Source organism: Erpetoichthys calabaricus, chromosome 12, assembly GCF_900747795.2.
Source record: "Erpetoichthys calabaricus chromosome 12, fErpCal1.3, whole genome shotgun sequence".
NCBI classification, from domain to species: Eukaryota; Metazoa; Chordata; class Cladistia; order Polypteriformes; family Polypteridae; genus Erpetoichthys; species Erpetoichthys calabaricus.
This window is the reverse complement of record NC_041405.2, coordinates 127488719-127506667: the sequence shown is the minus strand read 5'-3', so window position 1 is coordinate 127506667 and position 17949 is coordinate 127488719. Positions and strand designations below refer to the sequence as shown.

The window sequence follows — 17949 nt, the reverse complement described above, 5'->3', positions numbered from 1 at the left end:
TCAAACCAAGAAAAACTCCCCCTAGAAAACTTCATAATATCAAAATAACCAATTAATTAAATACATTTTTGGAGTAATAGTTAAAGAAACAAGCAAAGAATCAAATTATAAACATTAAACAAATGCAATAAAAATATTACTTAACTCAAAGTGACACAAAGAAAATTAAATTAGTACAACGAATGGAACAAAGGTAGACTCACAAAAGCTGCATAAAAGAGAAATAATAACAAATCCAAAACAAAATCCTAATATTAAAAAAAAACAAACAACATCAAAGAGACAAATGCTGAAATCATATGTCCAAATTTGAACTTTCTCTTTTCTTATCGTTATAAAAGCTCAGAGAGAGCCAATGAAAAATTAATTGCAAAATGAAAGAACAAAGTTTAAAACCTCGAGAAAACCCACATAATGAAAAAGGCAAGTGATTTTTAAGAACAGATCAGGACAACAGACAATGTTGTTATGATAAACAGCAGTCTAAATCCAAAATCACTAATATCTTTTACTTAAATTCAAATGTTAATCAATAATCATGGACAGGAAAATGAAATCCACAAGTATTTTATTCAATGCCAAAATTTATGCAAAGCACAAACTAAAAAGTCATGGTTTTATCCACAATCTTGCAAAACCAGTGATTGAGCAGCAGACTTTCATACTGTTGACCTGATAATTTCACAGACTGCATCCTCCAGTCATCCCATGATGGCAAACACCCTAGTAACAATATAGAAACAACCTACAAAAAAGGCAGCTTCCCTGAAATCAAAATGGCATTAGGAAAGTTGAAAAATATTTTCAAAACATTTCAAACCTGCAAAATAATGTCAGTAATGGTTTCATCTACCCACAAAACTTTACTCACATGTACTAAATCCCAAATAAGAGCTTGGAAATGTCGAAAAGTGTAAACAAAACCAAGTCATAACACACAATAAACAGAAACAATACTTTAGCACAGTGAGACCAACTCGGGTATCAGGAGAATGATGGCAATGCCATAGTGAAGAGCTGACAGTTAGCTGCGGGTTTTTAACTGCTGCACCTGAAGACTTTTGACCAATTGAGTGCTCTACCCCAAATAATAACAACAATGAGGAAAGGGAACTAGAATGGAAAGAGATGAAAAGGGGAGCCAAAAAAGGGTAGAGCTAGGAACAAGTCAGTTTTAAATGCAACTACTGCCTGATGATGCATGAGGTGCACAAGAGTTGATTTTTACTGATAAATATGATTTTCACTCTTTGATTATATATATTTGCAAGTGTTCTGGATAAAAACTAAGATCCAGGCCTTTAATGACCTCGTAGGCACAGCCATCAGCAGTGTGTCTGTCTTGGGAGAGAGTGTCAGCCTTGTTGAGAGGTTTACTTACCTCGGGCACTGACATTTATGTTTCTGGTGACTCTTCTTATGAAGTCAGTAGAAGAACTGGGAGAGCTTGGGGGGTCATGAGGTCGCTGGAAAGGGGTGTGTGGCACTCCTAATATCTATGCAAAAGGACGAAGGTGCAAGTCTTTAGAGTCCTGGTGCTTCCTGTCTTGCTATATGGTTGCGAGACATGGATGCTATCCAGTGACCTGAGATGACGACTGGACTCCTTTGGTACTGTGTCTCTTTGGAAAATCCTTGGGTACCACTGGTTTGACTTTGTGTTGAATGAGCGTTGCTAATGGAGGCTCATATGTGGCACATTACCTGCTGTTCAACCCAGCTGGGATGCCTGGGAGGACAAGGAGAGGGACAATACCTCCTGCGGGCCATGAGAGGGCAGATGCCCTGGTCTGTGTGGGGACCACGGGAACAGAGCTTGGATGCTCATCCCTGTTGGGGCCTGTGATCACTGCCAGGGGGCACCCAGATAATTATGGAGCCCTGGAAGGCAGCACTTCTGCCACACCAAGAGGTGCTGCTAGAAGAGAGTCCAGATACGCCCAGAGTGCTTCCAGGTGTAAGGGCAGCAGTTCCACCACACGTGGAAGTACTGCCAGAAGATCATCAGGAAGCACCTGGAGCACATCCAGGTGAACTATAAAAGAGGCCATCTCACTCCACTCGGGTTGTCAGAGTAGGGTGAAAGATGAGGGAGCTTGCGAGGAGTGGAGTAGAGGCGGCAATAGAAAGAGAAGAAAAGTACTGTGAGCCATTATTGTGGGTTGGTGCACTGACTGTATTGTGTGAGCAGGTGCAGAAGGAATTAAAAGTGTGTTTTTTCAACATCTGGCCGTCTGAGTGTCTGTCTGTGTCCGGGCATCTTTCACACTGCACTGTGAGGGAGCATTGGTTATGGCACTATGGCCATGTGGCGTGATTTTCCGAGGATGATCTGGCATGCAGGATCCTCATTGTTGTTTAATTTTTGGACCTGAGAGGCTGGACCAGACCAAGGGGATGCCCACATAACACCTGGCTGCGGTAGACAGAGGGGTCATTTCTGGAGGGTGGGACTGGACCGCATGTCTGCCTGGGAGGTTGCCAATGGTCCTGTTTATCAGTAGCTAGCAAGAACATGGGAAAATGAAACTAATCACACACACACTAGAATCCCTGAAGCCTACGAAAAAACTCATAATCTCGGAAAACTGCTCGCGTACTAAAGTGACTTTAGCAGCAGGTGGAAGTCTATTAGCCAGTGAAAGCGCTGTAAAGAAGCTATCTGTTGTTACGGTCCTGCCTTTGTCCAGCCCAATAGCGGTCACAGGACATCGTATTTTTGATTGCCGGTACAACAAATAGTACCCATTGTGGTCATCGCCGCTCTTGTGAAAAGAATGGAAATAAATGCCACCAGGTCAGAGAGGGACAGGCAAGTTCATTGTACCACATGAACGTCACTGAGAGAATAAAACTGAATAATAAAAAAACAAGCGCTAACTTTTACAAGTAGCCAAAATTTACGCCGGGTGTTACAGACTCAAATCAAATGTATGTTTTTATTAAATAATAGTAATAATAATAATAGCAGCTCACTACTCAACACACAGAGTGCACCGTCTCAAACCCAGGACCCATGAGTTAAAAGCAGCAGTTCTTACCTCTGCACCATTCAAGAATACGTGTAAACTTCCTGTCGATTGACATTTGAGCTTGAAATTTTAACTCATTGACAGCAACATGTAAATCAAATGCTTTTTTTTTCTTTGGTTATATTCTTGAATAAAAGAGCATGTGTTTTTTTGATAATCAGACTAAGGCTTCAGACATTATACACTTCACATCATTATTAGTATAACATGGAAAAAGTTTCTGGTTTAGGTATGTAAATCAAATACTTTTCTTTTTCTGTGGTAATATTCTTGAGTAAAAGCACACATGTTTATTTGATATTTGGACCAACGTCTTCACACATTGTACACTTGACATCATTATTAGTTTAACATGGAAAAAGTTTCTGCTTTAGGTATGTGTTCAGCATTTCCTTTCATCCTGCACTTACCCAGATCTTTGTAGACATGGAACACACATGAAATGCACGTATTCCAAATAATGATATACTGTATTATTTACCCTATACAATTCCATGCACCTAACCTCACACACTGATAAGGAGCCTTGGCTTGAGCTGGGAGAACTTTTTGCCCGAGTTCAGCTCTGTCAAGGCGGGGGATGGGACAGCATGATGCTTGCTGCTTGTGCTGATCAACACATTTACAAAGCGAAAGATGCTGATGGAAAGGTGCAAAGGAATTTAAGGTGGACTAGGATTCCAAGTTTTTCCGTAGGCTTCAGGGATTGTAGTGTTAAAGAGCAATGAAAATCTTTGATAATACCTGTTCAATTTTTCCATCCATCTATCCATCCAGGGTCGCACCAGTCCCAGCAAGCATACAGCACAAGGCAGGAACAATCACTGGATGGGGCAGCAGCTCATCGTTACTGCTGTGCCATCGCACCTCCACCATGTTTAATTATTAATAATATACATTATTTAAATGATGTCGACAATTTATCTGTATAATGTCATATGAATACTTTAAAGCATTTCATCTTAAAAATGATATAAAGTATGCATCCTAGTATTCTAACACAACACAGCACAAAGAGGATAGCTCTTGGAAATCTAAATAGACTTAGAAACCAGTCATCATCATCTGTAAATATGCGCTCTCTTCTATTGAATTTAATTGAATTCCTTTATTACCATTCCATGGTACAATGAGATTCAATGTGCAAATCCTCCATCATCTTATTTTTCTGTAAATGATAAAATAACAATAATAATACTATAGAAAAAAAACACTGAAAAATATACAGTATGAAAGTATAAGTACTATTACATGTACATATTGTGCAGATAGTGCAGATGGTTTACAAAGTGGTTCATGTTGTGTAATATTACAGCTGTAGTGCAAGTCTACAGTGAGGTAATTGTAATTATAAGTAGAAGCAGTTCTACCAGGAGCACCTGATGGACTGATCCAGTGTGTTTATAGCTCTTGGGATGAAGCTGTTTCTGAGTCTCGAGGTCCGTGCAGGAAAGGCTCGGAAGTGTTTGCCGGATATGAGAGGTTTAAATAGACTGTGTGCATTCTTGAGTGGAATCTATGCAGATGGTGGTGGCTTTCCTTACGCAGTGTGTGCTATACATGTCCTCCCAGGCTGGAAGCTGTATCCCAATAATCCTCTGCGACTTTGACACAATCTGTCGCAGAGCTTTCTGATAAGCTGCTGTGCAGCTATGATTCCACACACACACAGACAATGGGTTAAAATACTGAGTGGTGCACTGAGAGTAACAATGCTAAAGCAGCTGTGGTATATGGAATACCTTGGCCATTCCATCCACCATTATATTGTTATTACAATAAGGTGCCTTAAATTTATAAACGATATGTGGTTAATTCTAATGTATTTGGTAAAGCCAGAATCATGGATGTCAATCTGAAAAAGAAAGAGAAACTACACAACCACTGCTTTAACGCTGGGTGCCACCAGTTTGCAAAACCAAGTAGAAGCATGCGTACACAAAGTGAGCGTGGAAACGGGTCTACGCCACATTTTTGTGCATCTGCACCATTTATAAATAAGTCCCCTGGGTATGTGACTTTGACTTAGCTGACAGTGCAGGACTAACCTGAGGAGGCAGGTGTCAGGTATTCTGATTCATCAGCCCCTCCAGTGGAGGTGTTCATCCAGGTCTACCACTTTTCAATCTTTCCCGTTGACTCCAGACTGAATCAATAAGTGTGACTGTACTCTGTGATAGGTTGGTTCCTGAGTTGCTCTTTCTGCTGCTGCTGTCATAGGTTCCAGGTCACAATTGCTATATTTGGGCCAGGGCTCCTCACCTGGGATTCAAATCTACATGTTGTGTCCTTTTTGTTCATTGTAGAGACATTTATTTATGTTAATGTTATTTTGTTAGACATCTGGTGTATTAGAAAATATGTGTTATGTTCCATGTATGTTATGGGTGGTCCCCCAAGAGGCGGGGACACCTGCCAACCACCGACCAGGAGCTGCTGTCTGCTCTATATAATCAGAGGGCCTCCCACAGTTCCTGGTAGTTAATTTTCAATGTACAAAGGAGTCAGTTATTTTTCTGGTGTTTTCAACTTTGCTGTCTGATTTACTGGATTTTTTGGCTTTACGGCTCATTTTTTTTCCAACCAGTCTTTGGGTACTGTACTGCTTTTGGAATTGCTTTTAACAGGCATTGCATATCTTCTGTGCTCTTCAGAGGTTCAGTGTATTACAGAGCATTTATCTTGTGAAGCAAGAATATTTTTATACATAAAAAGTCTTTGTTTGCCCTCGTTACTAGCAAGGATTTATGGGACCCCCTTTAAGGGCCATTTTTGGGACTACATACTTCAGTTCTTGAGTCTCCTAGCTCATGACAACTATAAACGTCTACTGAAATAAGATACTTATGAAAGCTACATGTTTACATTAAATTTGTATTTAGATGTGTCAATTTATTCATTTTTTTACAAACTTGTAGGAGTCCAAAATAGAGTGTAAGTATTCACACCCTTAGTACAACTAAGTCATCAAGGGTGAAGTCAATTAGTTTGAGAAGTTTCATAATTGGTTAAATGTAGATATCCTGTCTGGGGTTTCAATGAATTGTAGAATAAATGCACCTTATCTGGAAGGTGCACCTTATGGTGAGTCAGTATATTGGCCTAACCTACACAATGAAGACAAAACAAGGAACTCCATGAAAATATGATTGAAAGGCACAAGTCAGGGGAAGGAGAAAAGAAAATATGTAAGTCAACGAATATCCCTTGGAATCCAACTAAATCAGTCATTAAGAAATGGAAAAATATGGCAAAACAGCTGTAATTCTGCCTGGAGCAGGTCAGCCACGCTGAAGGAGATACAAGTTACAGCAATTGAAATTGGACAGACTGTGAAAACAGCAACTTTTACCCAGGTGCTTTACCAGTATCAGGTTTATAAGAGAGTGCCAAAGGTTAAGGCACTGCTAAAAACACACATGGCATCTTGGTTACAGATTGTCAGACAGCACATTGAAGACTCTGAATTTAGCATGAAGAAGGTTCTAAGCCTCATAAAACCAAAGTGGTGTTTTATGACCATCAGACTAAATCTCAGTTTTGACATAAACCAAACAGTTCACATTATCAAAACACACCATCCCGACCAGGATGCAGGATGTGGGGATGATTCTCTGTAGCTGGCCCTTGAAAGCTTATTAAGGATTAAAGGGTAAAATGAATGAAGCAAAACAAAAAGAAATTCTGGAGGAAAACCTAATACAGTCTGCAAGCAACCTATGCTTCTGGAGACGATTTGCTTTCCAGCAAGACAACAACTCCAAGCATAAAATCAAAGCTACACAGAAATGGCCTAAAATCTACAATGTTAATGTCCTGGAATGCTGATCTAAACAGAATGGAGAATTTATGGGTGGACTTCATTAACGCTGTTCACTCAGCATGTAATCTGACCGAGCCTGAGAAGAAGAATGGAGAAATTGCAGTGTCCAGATGTGCAAAGCTGATACAAAAAAACCTGTGTGCACACAGACTCAAGGCAGCCATGGCTCTCAAAGGTGCATCTGTTGAATACTATTTGAAGAAGGTGAATAGTTATGTGATCGATTACTTTGTTTTATACGTTTAATTAATTTAAGCCACTTTGCAGAGATCTGTTTTCACTTTGACATTAACAAGTCTTTTCCAGTTGATCAATTTCAAAAATGTCAAATTAAATCCACGGTGATTCAATGTTTTGGAATAAAAATAGTAACACCTCCAAGGAAGTGAATACTTTTTAAATTATAAGTTGTATAAATTTTTTGCCCCAGCCAACCACTTTACAGACTCTTTAAAGAAAGACATGCAGAAGTTGGTGAAGCACCCAATACACACCCATTAAAGGCAAAGCTAGTGGCATCAGTGCAAATGTGTGATTTGTATACCCATCAGTCTCTGGCCCTGATTGGCTGCCTCCTCTTTATCTACACCTGCCACCCCTCAGCCTTTCACATTGAGCTCCTGTCACAGATGGACATGAGGTCTACAGGCTCTCTGGACATGTTGGCTGTCCTCTGCTTCCTGACATGCTGGCTGACAAGTGAGATTGAAACTTCTGTACAATTCTTTAGTTACATGGACTTGCAAGGTGAGATTATCATATTTCCATGTAAATGTTTTTTCTATTTCTTTTTTTTCAGATGCCATTGGTCAGAAGGTCCTGACTCAGCCGGGTGTTATGTCTGTGAATCTGGGGGATACTGCCACACTAGACTGTAACATAGAGAAAGATGAGGGTAAATATGTCTTCTGGCTGAAGAAGGTCCCAGGCAGTCCTCCCCAGCATATACTGGACTTCTATTATACTAAGAGTGCCTCTGAAGATTACGGTACTGGCTTCTCTTCCAGTCGGTTTAACTCGAAGGCCAAAAACAAAATTGATTATCAGTTACTAATCAGTAATGTAGAGGCATCAGATAGTGCAGTGTATTACTGTCACACTTGGGACGACTCTGCCAGCAGCAGGGTATCACAGTGACACACAGCTGAACAAAAACCTCTCACTCTGCTGCTTCTCACCTCACTGCTGAACAGTTCTTGATTAAGAAAGCTGGGAAATGTGAGGGTGCCCATCAATAAATGTAACTCAATGAAAGTCCACCAAAGCTGGACAGGCAGAACTGTGTCATACAAAGTGGAGCTGTTAAAAAAACATGGCTGAATACATAAGTTACAGATTTAGAAATTAAGCTCATGAGCTACACTTCAGGTTTTGATGAAATGTGAATAAAATCAATTTTCCTTGTAATTTAACACAAATTCAATAATGATTTCTGAAAAAAAGCCATTAAAATGAAACTGTACACTGATTTTAATGTTCTCATAAATTTTGGATGATATCCAATGGGGTGGTTTAATCTAAAGGGCTTAGAATTTTAAAACATTTACTTTAACATTAAGCCTCACATGTGTTGTGCTTCTCGGTGGCCACTGAAAGCACAAAGGACACCAAAAACAATTAGTGCAATGAATGGAACAAAGGGAGACTCACAAAAGCTGCATAAAAGAGAAATAATAACAAATCAAAATCCTAAATCAAAAAAACAAACAACACCAAAGAGACATTCTCTTTTCTTACTGTTATAACGGCTCAGACAGAGCCAATGAAAAATTAATTGCAAAAAGAAAGAACAAAGTTACAAACCTCGAGAAAACCCACATAATGACAAAGGCAAGTGATTTTTAAGAACAGATCAAGATAACAGACAACATTGTTATGAAAAACAGCTTTCTAAATCCAAAATCACTAATATCTTTTACTTAAATTCAAATGTTAATCAATAATCATGGAAAGGAAAATGAAATACAGAAGACTTTTATTCAATGCGAAAATTGATGCAAAGCACAAACTAACAAGTCATGATTTTATCCACAATCTTGGATAACCAGGAATTGAGCAGCACAGACTTTCATACTGTTGTCCTGATGATTTATGTGGTGCACAGGAGTTGATTTTTATTGATAAATATGACTTTCACCCTTTAATTATATATATTTCCGAGTGTTCTGGATAAAAACAAAGATCCAGGGGCCTCATGTATAAATGGTGCATACGCACAAAAATGTGCATACTCCCATTCCCACGCTCAAATCGCAATGTATAAAACCTAAACTTGGTGTAAAGCCACGCACATTTTCACAGTAGCTCAAACCCTGGCATACGCAAGTTCTCCGCTCGGTTTTGAAAACTGGCAGCACACAGTGTCAAAGCAATATTTTGTTGCAGTTTGGTTTCCCATTCTTTTTAAGATCCACATTCCTGATGCGGCTTTATCATATACACTGAAATTAACCGCATATTGTTTATTAGTTTAAGGCATCGGATTGTAATTAACCCGTAACAATATAATGGTCCATGGAATAGCCAAACTATTCCAAATACCATAGCTGCTTTAGTGTTGTTACTCTCACTGCACCTTCTTCTTCTTTCAGCTGCTCCCGTTAGGGGTTGCCATAGTGGATCATCTTTTTCCATATTACTCTCACTGCACCACTCAGAGTATTTCTATCACTATATCTGAGTGGGGAATCACAGATCTACAGCAGCTTATCGTAAAGAGAATTATCGGTATACAGCATCTGCCACACATTGCCTCAGTCCTGTTGCCTATTTGAACTGCTCTCATGTGACAAACGCTTCAGATCCTTTCCTGTACTGACCTAGCGGTTCAGAAACAGTTTCATCCCAAGAACTATAAATGCAATCAATTAGTCCATTAAGTGCTCCTTGTAGAACTTGTAGAAATCCCTTTGTGTTACAGTAATAATATTGCACAACCTGTGCCACTTTATAAAGCACGTATTTACATATGATGACGATATCATTTTTTTTTATTTATTAATTTTTATTATAATCATTCCATACAAATAGATCAATTTATAACCTAACAAAATTGAAGACATATCAAACCCCACCCCTGAGAAGGACAGCTAAGCCAAAGGAGAATTGCTTAGGGCTTTTTAATAAGGCATCAATAAATAAAAAAAGGGAGAAATAAATATATAGGTAAATTAAAAAAAAATGGAGAAAGGAATTAAATGCGGTAATAGTTATTTCTCTTATTCTGAAATAATATTGATTAGATCCTGCCAGGTTTTGAAAAATTTCTGTACAGATCCTCTAACTGAGAATTTGATTTTTTCCAATTTCAAATAATATAAAACATCGTTTCCCACTGACTTATCAGAGGAGAGTTAGGATTCTTCCAATTTAACAGAATAAGTCTGCGTGCCAAAAGTGTAGTGAAAGCAATCACCGTTTGCTTGTCCTTCTCCACTTCAAGTCCGTCTGGAAGAACACCGAACACAGCTGTTAATGGGTTAGGAGGGATTGTGACTCCAAGGCTGTCTGAAAGGCATTTAAAATTTTTGGTCCAAAATGATGTTAGTTTGGTGCAGGCCCAGAACATGTGACCCAGTGAGGCAGGAGCTTGGTTGCAGCGTTTGCAGGTTGGATCTTGCCCTGGAAACATTTTGGACAGCTTTAAGCAAGACAGATGAGCTAGATATATAATTTTTAGTTGAATAATTCTATGCTTTGCTCTTATGGAGCTCGAGTGAATTCTCTGCTTTGCTACCTTCCACTCCTTTTCTGATATATTGATTAAGAGATCTTCTTCCCAATGTCCTCTTGGATCTTTGAGAGGTAGGGACTCTAATAGGATTTCATATAATGCGGAAATGGTGTTTAATTCCTCGAAGTTGAGCAGTATTTTTTCCAGCATTGTGGAGGGTGCGAGGTGGGGGAAATCGGGCAATTTCTGTTTAACAAAACTTCTAATTTGAAGATAGTGAAAGAAATGTGTAGCTGGGAGGTTGAATTTTGAACGTAATTGTTCAAAAGATGCAAATATGTTGTCTATGTAAAGATCTCTGAGCATTTTAATCCCAAAACGTTTCCAGGTATTAAAAACTGGATATGTTTGCAAGGGTTGAAAGAGGTGGTTCGCTTGCAGAGGTGCCACCGATAAAAGATTTTCCATCTTAAAATGCTTTCTAAGTTGGTTCCATATTCTGAGTGAGTAAAGCACAATTGGGTTATTAGTATATTTGCAATAACTTGCATTTATTGGAGAGCAGAGCAGGGAGTATAAAGAAGTACTACAGGATTTTACTTCTATTGCGGACCAAGCCTGTGTATGTTCATTTATTTGTGTCTAGGTTTTTATGGCTTGTATGTTTGCTGCCCAGTAATAAAACTGAAAATTAGGTAAAGCCATGCCACCTTCTGCCTGAGGTCTTTGTAGGGTCGCTCTTCGGATACGTGGGTGTTTTGAGTTCCAAATGAATGAGGTTATTGTTGAATCTAACTGTTTAAAAAACGATTTATTGATATATATTGGAATGTTTTGAAATAAAAAAAAGAAGTTTAGGAAGGATATTCATCTTAACAATGTTAATTCTTCTGGCTAGAGTGAGATGTAGGGTTGACCATCTATGCAAGTCATGCTTAATTTTTTCCATACAGACGGCAAAATTTTGTTGATAAAGAGCTTTATATTTACTTGTGATATTTATCCCTAGGTATTTAAACTGATCTGCTATGGTAAAAGGTAGGGTGTCCAATCTAATATTATATGCTTGTGAATTCACTGGAAAGAGTATACTTTTATTCAGATTAATTTTAAGACCAGATATCTTTTGAAATTTTGTTAGTGCTGTTAAAACTGCAGGGACAGTGTTTTCTGGGTCTGATATATATAAAACCATATCATCTGCATATAGAGAAATTTTCTGTTCCAATCCTTCTCTGACAAGCCCCTTTATCTGATAAGAATTTCGGCAGTGAACTGCCAGTGGTTCAATGGCGATTGCAAACAGCAGTGGCGATAAGGGACACCCTTGTCTGGTAGCTTAAAGTAATCTGAGCAAATGTTATTAATACAAACTGAGGCTTCTGGATTGGTATACAGTAGTTTGATCCATGCACAAATATTCGGGCCAAACCCAAATTTCTCCAATGCAGTGAAAAGGTAGTTCCATTCAATCATATCAAATGCTTTTTCTGTGTCTAATGATAGTAATATCTCTGGGGTGTTTGATTTTGCTGATGAATATATAACATTAAACAAGCGTCAGAGATTGGAAGATAGATGTCGGCCTTTAATAAATCCAGTTTGATCCTGTGATATTACCGAGGGCAGCACTTTCTCCATCCTTCTAGCTAGAATTTTTGAGAGTACAGTGATCCCTCGCTATATCGCGCTTCGCCTTTCGCGGCTTCACTCCATCGCGGATTTTATATGTAAGCATATTTAAATATATATCGCGGATTTTTCGCTGCTTCGCGGGTTTCTGCGGACAATGGGTCTTTTAATTTCTGGTACATGCTTCCTCAGTTGGTTTGCCCAGTTGATTTCATACAAGGGACGCTATTAGCAGATGGCTGAGAAGCTACCCAGCTTACTTTCTCTCTCTCTCTCTCTCTCTCTCTCTCTCTCTCTCTCTTGTGCTGACGTAGGGGGGTGTGAGCAGGGGGGCTGTGTGCAGCTGCTTCCTGAAGGACATGCTGCACGGTGCTTCGCATACTTAAAAGCTCAAAGGGCACGTATTGATTTTTGACTTTGTTTTTCTGTGGCTCTCTCTCTCTCTCTTCCTGCTCCTGACAGAGGGGGTGTGAGCTGCCGTCTTCAACAGCTTTGTACCGGCGGTGCTTTGCATACTTAAAAGCCAAAAAAGCCCTATTGATTTTTTTTTTGACTGCTTGCTTTGCACTCCTTTGAAAAGGAAGATATGTTTGCATTCTTTTAATTGTGAGACAGAACTGTCATCTCTGTCTTGTCATGGAGCACAGTTTAAACTTTTGAAAAAGAGACAAATGTTTGTTTGCAGTGTTTGAATAACGTTCCTGTCTCTCTACAACCTCCTGTGTTTCTGCGCAAATCTGTGACCCAAGCATGACATTCTAAAAATAACCATATAAACATATGGTTTCTACTTCGCGGATTTTCCTATTTCGCGGGTGGCTCTGGAACGCAACCCCCGCGATGGAGGAGGGATTACTGTATCTTAATATCATTATTCAGGAGTGAAATTGGTCTGTATGATGCACATTGTAACAAGTCCTTATTTTGTTTAGGAAAGACAGTGATTAATGCTTGACGAAATGTTTGAGGTAGTATTTGTTTGTCTCTACCTTCTGTAAATGTTGCCAATAAGAGGGGGGCTAGCTGAGTGGAGAATTTCTTATAAAAATCTACAGGGTAACCATCAGGGCCTGCTGATTTCCCGCTTTGAAGTGACTTTATAGCATCTAGTAATTCTGTTAGCGTTAGAAGTTTATCCAGTTCCTCAGCACTTATATCATCTATTTGTGGTGTCTGTAATGTATCCAGAAATGCATTAGATTGTGTGTTGTCTTCTTTGAGCTCAGTAGAATATAAGGATTTATAATAATCTCTAAATGCGTGCATTATATTTTTATGGTCAATAATTTCTTCTCCATTCATGTTGGTGATTACTGGTATTGCATTGCGAACTTCTTGTTTGTGAATTTGTTGAGCTAAAAGCTTATTAGCTTTTTCTCCGTGTTCATAGTAATGATGTCTAGACTTATAAATAAGTTGTTCAGTTTCCTTAGTTGTTAAGATGTTAAGTTCTGTATGCAGGGCCTGCCTTTTCCTGTGGAGAGCTTCACTTGGACACATGGCTTGTTCTTCATCTATTCTAGTAATTTCGCTTCTTAGCTCTGACACTTTCTAGGTTTCTAATTTATTTCTGTGGGAAAGAAATGAAATAATCTGTCCTCTTAAAAAGGCCTTTATAGTTTCCCAGAGTGTTCCGGCAGAAACCTCTGTGGGCGTGTTTGTCTCTAGGAAGAAGCTGATTTGTTTGGATATAAATTCTGTGCAGTTCTCGTCTGACAATAGAAGAGGGTTAAGGCGCCATCTGCAAGGTGAGTGTGAGGGGCTTAATGATTTTAGCTCCAAGACTAGAGGGGCATGGTCGGAGATAACAATTGTGTCATGTTTGCATGATTTAATTGTAGGCAGGAAATTATTATCTATAAAAAAATAATCAATTCTTGAGTAGCTATAATGCACTGGTGAGTAGAACGAATATGTTCTTGAGTTTGGGTTAAGAAATCTCCAGGGGTCGGATAAGTTGTGATCATTTAAAAACTGTGTAATTGTCTTTGCAGTATTAGATGTTGTCCCCCCTGTCACAGGAGTCCTATCAAAAAGTGGATTTAAAACACAGTTAAAGTCCCCAGCCATTATAATTTTATGAGTGTTCACATTGGGAATGGATGCAAATAGATTTTGCATGAATTCCTTATCATCGACATTGGGTGCATAAACATTTATCAAAATCATTTTACTGTTATATAAGTTGCCCATGACCATCACATATCTCCCTTCAGGGTCCGATACTACATCTGATGCTACAAATGGAACTGTTCTGTGTGTGAGAATTCCCACCCCTCTAGTTTTCTTTATAAAGATAGAATGGAACATTTGGCCAGTCGAGTCTTTTTGTAGTCTGAACTGATTCTTGCTTAGTAAGTGGGTCTCCTGTAAAAATATTATTTTAGCGTTTAAGCCTGTTAGGTGAGAGCATTTCAGTAGCTAGAAAGGAGCTGGCACCCTGTTGTTCCTGTCTCTCGCTGTATTCTTGCTGGGGCTGGAGGGATAGAAGGATAGAATAATTATACATGTACTATGAAGATATTTCAATGTTCCTTAAAAGTTTTGAAGAATTGGCGTTCTAAGCTTACAGATGGCTTAACGTTTATTACAGAGCTGATTGTGTGGCGATTGGTTACTTGGAGAAAGAAAAGGAAGGACAGGAATTGGAGGTTAGTATGTTTGAAAGAGACAGTACTGCTGCAATAAATTATTTCATCGAAGGTGGCGCACGGTGCAGCAAGCATCTTGCGTGAGGGCATGAACAATCACTGCGCCACCGTGTTCCCACGTTTAATACATGCTTTCATTCCTGTAATCATGAAAATGATATCAAGTATACAACTCAGTATTTTAATTATTTAGAGAACTGTAATATCATGAATGTAATGGATTCTGTGTCCTGTCGGAGGAAGAGAAAGCCCAGAAGTTGGTGAACACACAGATTTATGCATCTGGATTTTTTTCTGCATACGAATATTTCCGCTTTTGTCCGTACGCCATGTTTTAGTGTGAATTCTAAGCACAGTGTTAAGCATGAGGCCCCTGGCACAGCCATCAGCAGTGTGTCTGTCTGTAGGAACAGTGTCACCTTGTCGAGAGGTTTGCTTACTTTGGCAGCAACATTCTTGTCTCTGGTGACTCTTCCTATGAAGTCAGTAGACAGATTGGGAGAGCATGCTTGGTCATGAAGTCACTGGAAATGGGTGTTTGGCGCTCCTGATATCTATGCAAAAGGACAAAAGTCCAAGTCTTTAGAGTCCTGGTGCTTCCTGTCTTGCTATATGGTTGTGAGATGTGGATGCTATCCAGTGACCTGAGACGAAGACTATACTCCTTTGGTACTGTGTTTCTTCAGAGAATCCTTGGGTACCTCTTGTTTGATTTTGTGTCAAATGAGCGGATGCTCATGGAGTCTCGTATGAAGCACATTACCTGCATTGTGAGGGAGTGTCAATTACGTCACTTCGGCCATGTGGCATGATTCCCAGAGGACGATCCAGCTTGCAGGATCCTCATTGTTGAGGACCCAAGTGGCTGAACCAGGCCAAGGGAATGGCCACTTAACACCTGGCTGTAGGAGATAGAGGGTCATTTACTGAGCATGGGACTGGACCTCGTATCTGTCTGGGTGGTTGCCAACCAGGATCCCAAGCTGTTTTGTCTGGTGGTGTTTGTGGCAACACCCTGTACCAGTTCATAGTCCCCAACCTCACCTGATTATATATTTCTCAATTATAAAAAGAAATCTTTGGACGAGACTTTTTCGGAGATAATTTCAGGTCCCGTGAGACGTGACGTTTTGCTAAGAGATTTTGACAAGTCCTGCCCTCCTCTCAAAAATTTATAACCATGCCCAGGGTCCAATCATTTCTCATTCCTGTGAATGCTATTGTCAGACACAGTTCCTGCACTCTCAGCTCCAAGTGGGGTAGGAAATAAAAGACAAAGAGTAGAAGACAAAGTGGAACATCATAAAGTGGTTCAAAAAGATTGGCGTGATACACATGCAGAGCAGGTTAGAGATTATGAAAATACTAAAATTCGAAAGTTTCAAAAAACTGATAGTAAAGATTGCAGTGGGGCATGCCCAGAACACCCCTTCAGGGAGGTGTCCAGGGGGCATCCTAACCAGATGCCCGAACCTAGCCGAAGAAGCGTATCCGTGAAAATTAAAAAATTTGTTGTTTGGTGAATGTGAAATACACGTACATGAGCTACAGAGACGCAAAATGACTAACGCATAACGCCCGCACGGGGGTTGGCGAGAGAAGCAAGCAGGGGCAGTGCCCCCTATTTAATTATAATGAATGACTTCTGTCAATGTTAACTGTTAGCTTTTGCCTTTAGCACTCTTAGAAAGCTTTTTTATTAATGTCTCTTGATCTGTGACCTAGTCCTGTTGCTACTTTAGCACAAGGACAGGTATTGATAAGAAGACCAGTATTATCCAGTGTATCAAAATCCTAATTCCAAGCGTCCTGTTTATCAGTAACTAGCAAGGACATGAGAAATTAAACTAATCACACACTTCTGTAATTGACAAGTGTACTTAAGAAGTGGTACCACCATCTATAAGTCAGTCATCTCCTTCCATGTACAGAGTGACTCCATGTTCGTGTCAATAAAGGTATTCATCCCATACAGAAATGGCTTTGTGAATCTGACTTTGACAGGTGCTATAGTGGACAATCCCTAGCTAGTATCACACACGTGAGATCAGGAGGAAGCTGAGTGGACCAAGTGGAGATAATTACCTGCCAGGCCAGGGAGTGGCAGGGTGCACTAAACCTATTTTTGTTATCTCTGCAGGCCAAATATGGGAAAACCTGTCTGATTCAACATCATCGGCATCACTTCCGGTTCCGGTGCCAAGACTGATACCACTTTTGGTTCTGGCGCCAAGAACAATGTCACTTCTGGTTCCAGCCTTAGATGACAACACTTCTAGTTTTGGCTTTTAAAACTGCCATCATTCCACCACTGAAATCAGTTCAGTCTGAATCTCATCCTATGCACATCAGTGCCTATTTCAAAACCATTTTGCAGCCAGGGACAATATACGGTTGGCTGCCCCAAAACTTTTTTGTGTGTTGAGAGTGATTCTTTCACACTAGGGTGTTCAAGTTTATGATGTTTATTTAACCTTTGGTTAGGTTTTTGATACACTGTATTTAGCCACTCCTGGGGCCTCACGTGTATTGCCATGTGTAGGAAAAAAGTGGAAATGTGTGTACACACAAAAAAATTGAGATGCACAAAACCGTGCAAAGCAAACTTCCATGCACTTCAGCTCCATAAATCCCGATCAGCGTGAACAGTAACCCATCTGCATGCAACTGCTGTCCCACCCCAACTCCTACAATAATTTTGCAATTTTAATATGCAAATCAATTTAAATGTCACCTTACATTCAGCGTTTGGTTAAAAGACAATGGCAAAAGCACATGAAAAAAATAATTTCAGCGAATGCAAAGTGGAGGCAATGAAAAACATACAATTTGTTGACTTAAGCAGTGGTATAAGCAACAAAAGGAAATTGATCGAGTTATACAGAGTGACAGAGACACTCGAAAGTTCAGAAAGTCTCACAGTGCCCGAAATAAAAAAGAAGTCATCAGATATCAAAGTCGCAGTGAAAAGGTGAGTTGTAGCCCACCGTCTGAGAATAATATAAAAGCGTATTAGGGCACGGAGAAAAAAAAAAAGGGACACAGTGAACAAAAAAAGGTTGAAATGTCAATTTTAATCTCGAAATGTCCACTTTAATCTTATAGTATATTTTGTCATTAAAGTAGAACATAAACTTC

At 39.5% G+C, this 17949-nt stretch overlaps 1 protein-coding gene across 1 annotated transcript in view; it reads left to right on the top strand.

Moving 5' to 3' along the window:
* LOC114663150 (immunoglobulin lambda-1 light chain-like) overlaps window positions 1-17949 on the top strand; it is a 201225-nt gene that overhangs the window by 65239 nt on the left and 118037 nt on the right. The window lies entirely within an intron of this gene.